Source organism: Onychostruthus taczanowskii, unplaced genomic scaffold (assembly GCF_017590055.1).
Source record: "Onychostruthus taczanowskii isolate IOZ18803 unplaced genomic scaffold, ASM1759005v1 scaffold76, whole genome shotgun sequence".
Taxonomy (NCBI): Eukaryota; Metazoa; Chordata; class Aves; order Passeriformes; family Passeridae; genus Onychostruthus; species Onychostruthus taczanowskii.
In genome coordinates this window covers 1296354-1302377 of record NW_024505450.1, presented here as the reverse complement: position 1 = coordinate 1302377, position 6024 = coordinate 1296354, and the positions used below count along the sequence as shown (strand labels likewise).

At 52.1% G+C, this 6024-nt stretch overlaps 1 long non-coding RNA gene across 1 annotated transcript; it reads right to left on the bottom strand.

Moving 5' to 3' along the window:
- Positions 1 to 1863: 1863 nt before the first annotated feature.
- LOC121345939 lies at positions 1864 to 3014 on the bottom strand. The gene is made up of 3 exons (XR_005954035.1): positions 2898 to 3014; positions 2744 to 2814; positions 1864 to 2674 (listed from the first exon to the last, which is right to left on the bottom strand). It is a non-coding gene; the product is annotated as an uncharacterized LOC121345939 (long non-coding RNA).
- Positions 3015 to 6024: the final 3010 nt, after the last annotated feature.

Sequence of the window (6024 nt, the reverse complement as noted above, 5' to 3'; positions counted from 1 at the left end):
CGGCACCAGCCAATCGGAAGCCCGGCTCCGGGCCCTGGTCCCGCCCCCCGGCGGGGGGCGGGGCTGAGGGGCGGCGGGGGGGCACAGCCGGGACCCGGATGTGGTAGTGGCGGCGGGGTCGGCGAGGGTTCGGGGGCGGTGTGCCCGGGCGGCGAGGAGGGCTCGGCCTCGCCCGCGCTGCTTGCCCGGCGGCGGCGCCGCCCGCGGTACCGCCCGCTTCCCGCCCCTCCGCTGGGGCTCGCCCGAGCCGCTGCGTCACCGCCGCGTGACGTCAGCCTCGGCCGTGACGTCACGCGCCGAGGTGTGAAGGTCATGGCGGCGCTGCCCCATCGTGGCCGCTGTTCTGGACACCGCCCTGCTGGGACCTCCCGTCCGGCTTTAGGGCCGGCTTCTCTGCGCTCAGCACACGGCCCTTCGCCCTGCACCCGCCCTGCCGGAGGGGCGCCGTGGCGTCCTTCAGCCCGCCGCCACCTCGGCCGCGGCCACCCGCAGGTTCCCGCTGCCGCGGAGCCCCGCCTGGGGTCTGCGGGGTCACAGCTTCCTGCCTGGCTCACGCACCGCACCTCCGAGCCCTCGGCCTCCAGCTTGGCTTGGTGTGCCGTGCTGGCACGGTGTCCCCGTCACTGGTGCTCCATCGCCTCCCAGCGCGGGCACAACGCCGGAGCTGCTCATGGCATCACGGCTGTTCGGCTGTGCAGAAGGCCAGCGGTGAATGTGGTAAAGCCATCCACAGCACCGTGCTCTAGTCTAAATTTAGACAATTCACACAGCAGCATAGAGGGGATGTGTTGCAAGAACATGATCACAGTGGAGTTGCTTTCAAATGCAAACATTAGCTAAACGTGATTGCGTGATCGCTGCCTCAGATTATCATTGCCACATCCTAATTGTCTTAACATTTCCTGTCCTGTGATGCCACGTCCCAGAGGTTTGGTTTACGTTTCCTAGGGTAACATCAAGTGTGGATTGCAGCAGCGTTGCGGCACAGTATGGTTGTGGTTATCCCAATCCACCAGGGCAGGACCCGGGCTCAGCCCGGGACAGCATTAACAGCTCCTTTCCACCCAATTGACTGGGGACCAAACACAGGCAAGGATGGCCCCTGCTGGATACAAACTCTCTGTTCACATCAGGGTACTCCTACATGGGAGAAACCCGCCAGCAGAACGAGATAAATGAAACACCGTGCATTAGCAGGATGGAAATACATACCATGAAGAGAGAGGAGAAGATGCATCCTTTTATTTACAGCAAAATGGTGCTGCTTTGGTTTGTTTTAGCGCACAGAAGTTATGGAGGTGGAGAAGTCTCCTTGACTACTTATTTCAACTCAGCCTTTGTAGTTTTGCTCATTGTTTCTACTCGTCTGTAGAAATAATCTTCCTTATGGAGTCAATCACACAGTGTCTGTTCTAATGAGCCCAGTGCCTGTTGTAGGGACTGATGCCAAGAGTGTCCAGGGGCCTGTGGCCTGGAGTGGCCGGCTGCCTGCTGAGGTTCTGCATGGCGCAGGATGCCTCCCTGACCCAAGCTGCCACCACTGCCAACTCGGGCTGCTCTGACAGTGCCAAGTGCCTCCTGCAAACTGACACCAGGAACCTGGGCTGCTGACTTTTCTTTCCCAGGGAAAAGGCCGACATTGGTAAGCATCCTTCGCTGTGTGGAATTTTAGGAGGCGCCCGCCCACTCAGTCCACAGGCCCCTGAACACAAATGCTTGCCCTTTTCCACTGGGAAACAAAACTCAGTATCCCAGGTTCCTGGTGTCAGTTTACAGGATGCACTTGGCACTGTCAAAGCAGCCCGAGTTGGCAGACCCGAGTTGAGGCTGGGAGGCATCCCGTGCCGTGTGGTATTTTAGGAGGCGGCCACCCACTCAGGGCCTCAGGGCCATGAACACAAATGCCATCCTCTTCCCTGGGAAACCAAACTCACCAACCCAGGTTCTTGATGGAAGTTTGCAGGAGGTGCAGGGGACAGTCAAGGCAGCGCGTGTTGGAGGTGGTTGGTGGTTGGGATGGGGAGACATGATACACAGTTTGGAATTTCAGGAGGCAGCTGCCCACTCACAGGTAAGAATCCTCTAGCTATCATCGCTAGTACAAGTCCTAATGCACTAGGATGGATCATTGCTGTGCACAGCTGTTGAGAACAGCTCAGAACAAGACCATGAAAGACATCTGACTGGATGCTTCTAAAGAGATATGCTATGCCAATTCCTGTCCAGGCTCCCGACTCGAGGGTGCGAAGGAATCAGCACTGGGCCGAGCAGCAGAGAGATCTGAGATGCAAAGATGGACACCTGGGTTTCTGATAAGCCTCTCAAAGGACTAAAGCAAAAGTCATGCAACGGGAGATACCCAAAAGACCCAGAAGGCATGACAGACAAGTGACACAAGTGACATGCACCGGGACTGCTGTGCCCTGAGCACCTCAGCACTGTGAGACTTTTCCTTCATGTGGCCTAAGGGACCACCTCTGGCACATCCCCGCCTCCTAAGCCACTACTCAAAAAGCCCTCCCAGCACCTCGCTTTCACCCCTCTGGGTGTCACAGCCCTCGACTCATCTCTCGGACATCCAGGGATGAGAATCCATGTCGGCTGTGAAGGAAGGCCACCTTGCCCGCTGGAATTTCCTGCAGTCACCGGGCTGTGGTCCCTTGGTCAGCTACAGCTGAGAACACCAAACATCACTGCATGATCTTAGCTGTGCAGCGGCCAAACCCAACAATCTGCTACTCACCATTCCCCTAACAATGCCCGGGCACGCTTCGGCCGTGCTCAGAGGCCGACGCTGTTGTCCCGGGGGACGGCCTGGGTTAAGAACAGACAAGGTGATTTGGCATTGCTGAAACTTGAGTGGACCCTGGCTCCTCCCCACTAGTTCCCCAACTTACAGCAACTCCCCGGCCGTTCCTGAGGGCTCCCCGGGAACCATGAAATGGTCAAGGCTTGATCAATGAGCCCTGTACCACTTCCCGAGTTCCCACGAGAGCGACAGCCGGCTCTGCTGGCCAGCTGCTGGGGGGTTCTCAGCATAACATGAATGAAGCATCTACAACACATAAACAAGAATGGATGCTTAGGGTTGCAGCAGGGACACCAGTACCCTAAGCGCACAAATATATAAATTTTAAAAAAACAGACTCTAAAAAAATTTTGCCAAACCAAAGTCACCTCTAATTACTCATAACTACACTACCTAATATCAAACACAAAGACCCCATCTCAAATCCCCTTAATGGATCCTCTAAAATCTATGCCAGAAAAACCCCTAAAACTGAAAAAACCTTGCCTCTAACCAAGTAAGAGCAAAAAACCCATGTCTTTTAAATTATACCAAATCATTAGACTAAACACATCAAATCCACAAAAATATAAAACCTTACTGAACACCAGTACACAGTACACACTAATTTCATTACAACATATAAAACAAAACCTATTTCTACTACTAACATAACAAAAATCTTCACAAGATTCAACTGTAATAAAACTGAAAAAAACTCACTAAAAAGAAAATTTTAAAATTCCATTATAACCTGAAAACTCATGCATTCTAAACATGAACTTCCTACAAAACAAGTATTTCAAAACGCCAAAAATCTCAAATAAAACATTTAAAATAACTACTATAAAACCAAAATACAGTAAACAAATAAACACCTGACCTCAATTATCTAAAACCACCTATAACTCTTCTTAAAAAACTCCAACAAATACCAATTACCACCTCAACAATATACCACCAGCTACACCAAACAGCTCAAAATATTGTAATTCCCATCCAAGAAATATTCTATAAACTAAAACACCAAAAGAAATCAATGAAACCAACAACAGGATACTATATACCACCAAAAAAAAAAAAAACCCAAATAAAACCCACATATAAATGCCACTATTTATTAAACAGCACTGCCACTAAATATATTTACCTATATGTATACATAGATGTATACATATAATTAAAATATATTAATTTGAGCATTAAGACGATATAAGAAAATAAAACGTCCTAAAGTGATATTATAATAGGATATCCTCTATCATCCTCACCCAAGTCCTCTCTCAACTATATTGGCAAACACAAATAACAACAGGAAAAAATCCATTTTTACTTATTTTACCTAACATCTCACGTATTAGCCAAAATGAAAAACTTGGCCAAAAGTGTGATTTCACCTTCTAAAACTAATCAACTTTACTTTGATACAAAAAAACCAAACCACCACCAAAAACCCCATGCCAAAAAGACCGTCGCCGCAGCCCACCCATCCAATTCCGTCCGCCCCTGCCGCTGGATGGGCGCAGCAATGAGAGAACACGGAGCCGGGGGTCTCAGACAGAGTGCGAAATCCATCGAACACTGTGTCCAGAAGGCACCCGCGCTGTTATTTAAAGCTGTGCTCGCTTACAGAGCGACACCAACAAAGCCCACAGACCAAAAGCCTGCGCGGTCGGGGCTGGGTTTTTCCCCTCTCCTCCTTTCAGTGACTTTGGCAAGCACGCTCCCAAGCTGACAAGCCACAAAGTGTCCCCAGCGCCCTCGCCGGGACTCGCTCCGGGGTTCGGGGGGCACCGGGCAGGCCACGCGAGCCACGGGAGCGGCGGCTCCCGGCCCCGGACGAAGAGCGGCTCCCGGCAGGAAAGCGGCTCCTCCGGCAGGCAGAAGAGATGCCGCAGCGGGAGAGCCCGGACAGCTCCGCCCTGCCCGGCGGGGCCGGCACCGGGCCCGGGGGGCCCCGGCAGCGCCCGAGCCCCGCCCGGAGCGGACGGACCGGCCGGGAGCAGCGCAGCGCCCGTGCCGCCTCTCCCGCCCGCCGGCCCGGCACAGCTTGGGTCTGGGAGGCATCCTGCACCGTGCGGAACCTCAGCAGGCAGCCGGCCACTCCGGGCCACAGGCCCCTGAACACCAATGCCGGCCTTTTCCCTGAGAAACAAAACTCAGCAGCCCGGGTTCCTGGTGTCAGTTTGCAGGAGGTGCTTGGCACTGTCAAAGCAGCCCGAGTCTGCAGTGGTGGCAGCTTGGGTCTGGGAGACATCCTGCGACGTTCAGAATATCAGCAGGCCGCCGGCCACTCCGGGCCACAGGCACCTGTACAGCAATGCCGGCCTTTCCCCTGGGAAAGCGTCCAGCTGCCTGCTGATATTCTGCACAGTGCAGGATGTCTCCCAGACCCAAGCTGCCACCACCGCAAACTCGGGAGGGTTTGACAGTGCCAAGTGCCTCCTGCAAACTGACACCAGGAACCCGGGCTGCTGAGTTTTGTTTCCCAGGGAATGGGCCGGCATGATGATCTTTTGCCGTTGCTGTAGAAGGGCAGCTTAGCAGGCCTTATGTCAGATTTCCCAAGGAGAGATTGTTTTGAGTTGTTTTCACACCATAGTTTCTGTTCATGAGATATTAAAGAAAATAACAGCATCTGGTTAATCAAATTCTGAATTTCACCATATGATGATGTATATCAGTCCTGTTCTGTCACTTCCCTTGAAATATATTGTCAGGTCAGTGCAGGCAATTTCTATCTGCAGGTGAATCAGGCATCTTATACCTAGAAATTCTAAAGGTGAGGAGCTGAGAAACGACAGTTTTAAATTTGACAAGACTCAAATTTGACAAGACTCAAATTTTCAGCTCCTGACACCAAAAAAGTTTGCACCACCCCTGTACCACAGGTTTCAAGAGACAAAAGGCAAACAGGAGAGGTGAGGCTTCACCAAAGCTAGAGCTTTTCTCCTTGCGAGGCGCTTGAGGGAGCACTTGAAGTACAGCATCCCACAAATCATGGGAGCTGCTGGGCAGAGCAGCTCAGTTGTGTGCTCAGCTCAGGGCATTGTGCACTGCTGTGTCTGGTACAAGAGCTGAAGCGTTTCCTCATCCACACAACTCTCACCCAATTAATTTTCAGATTTTATGCTTTTTCTTTCTAAGAATGTAGTAAATTAGATCTTAGGCAGAACATTAACTGCCTCTGTAGTTATGTTAATGTGCCAATGGTTACACCATGTTCAAACACCAAC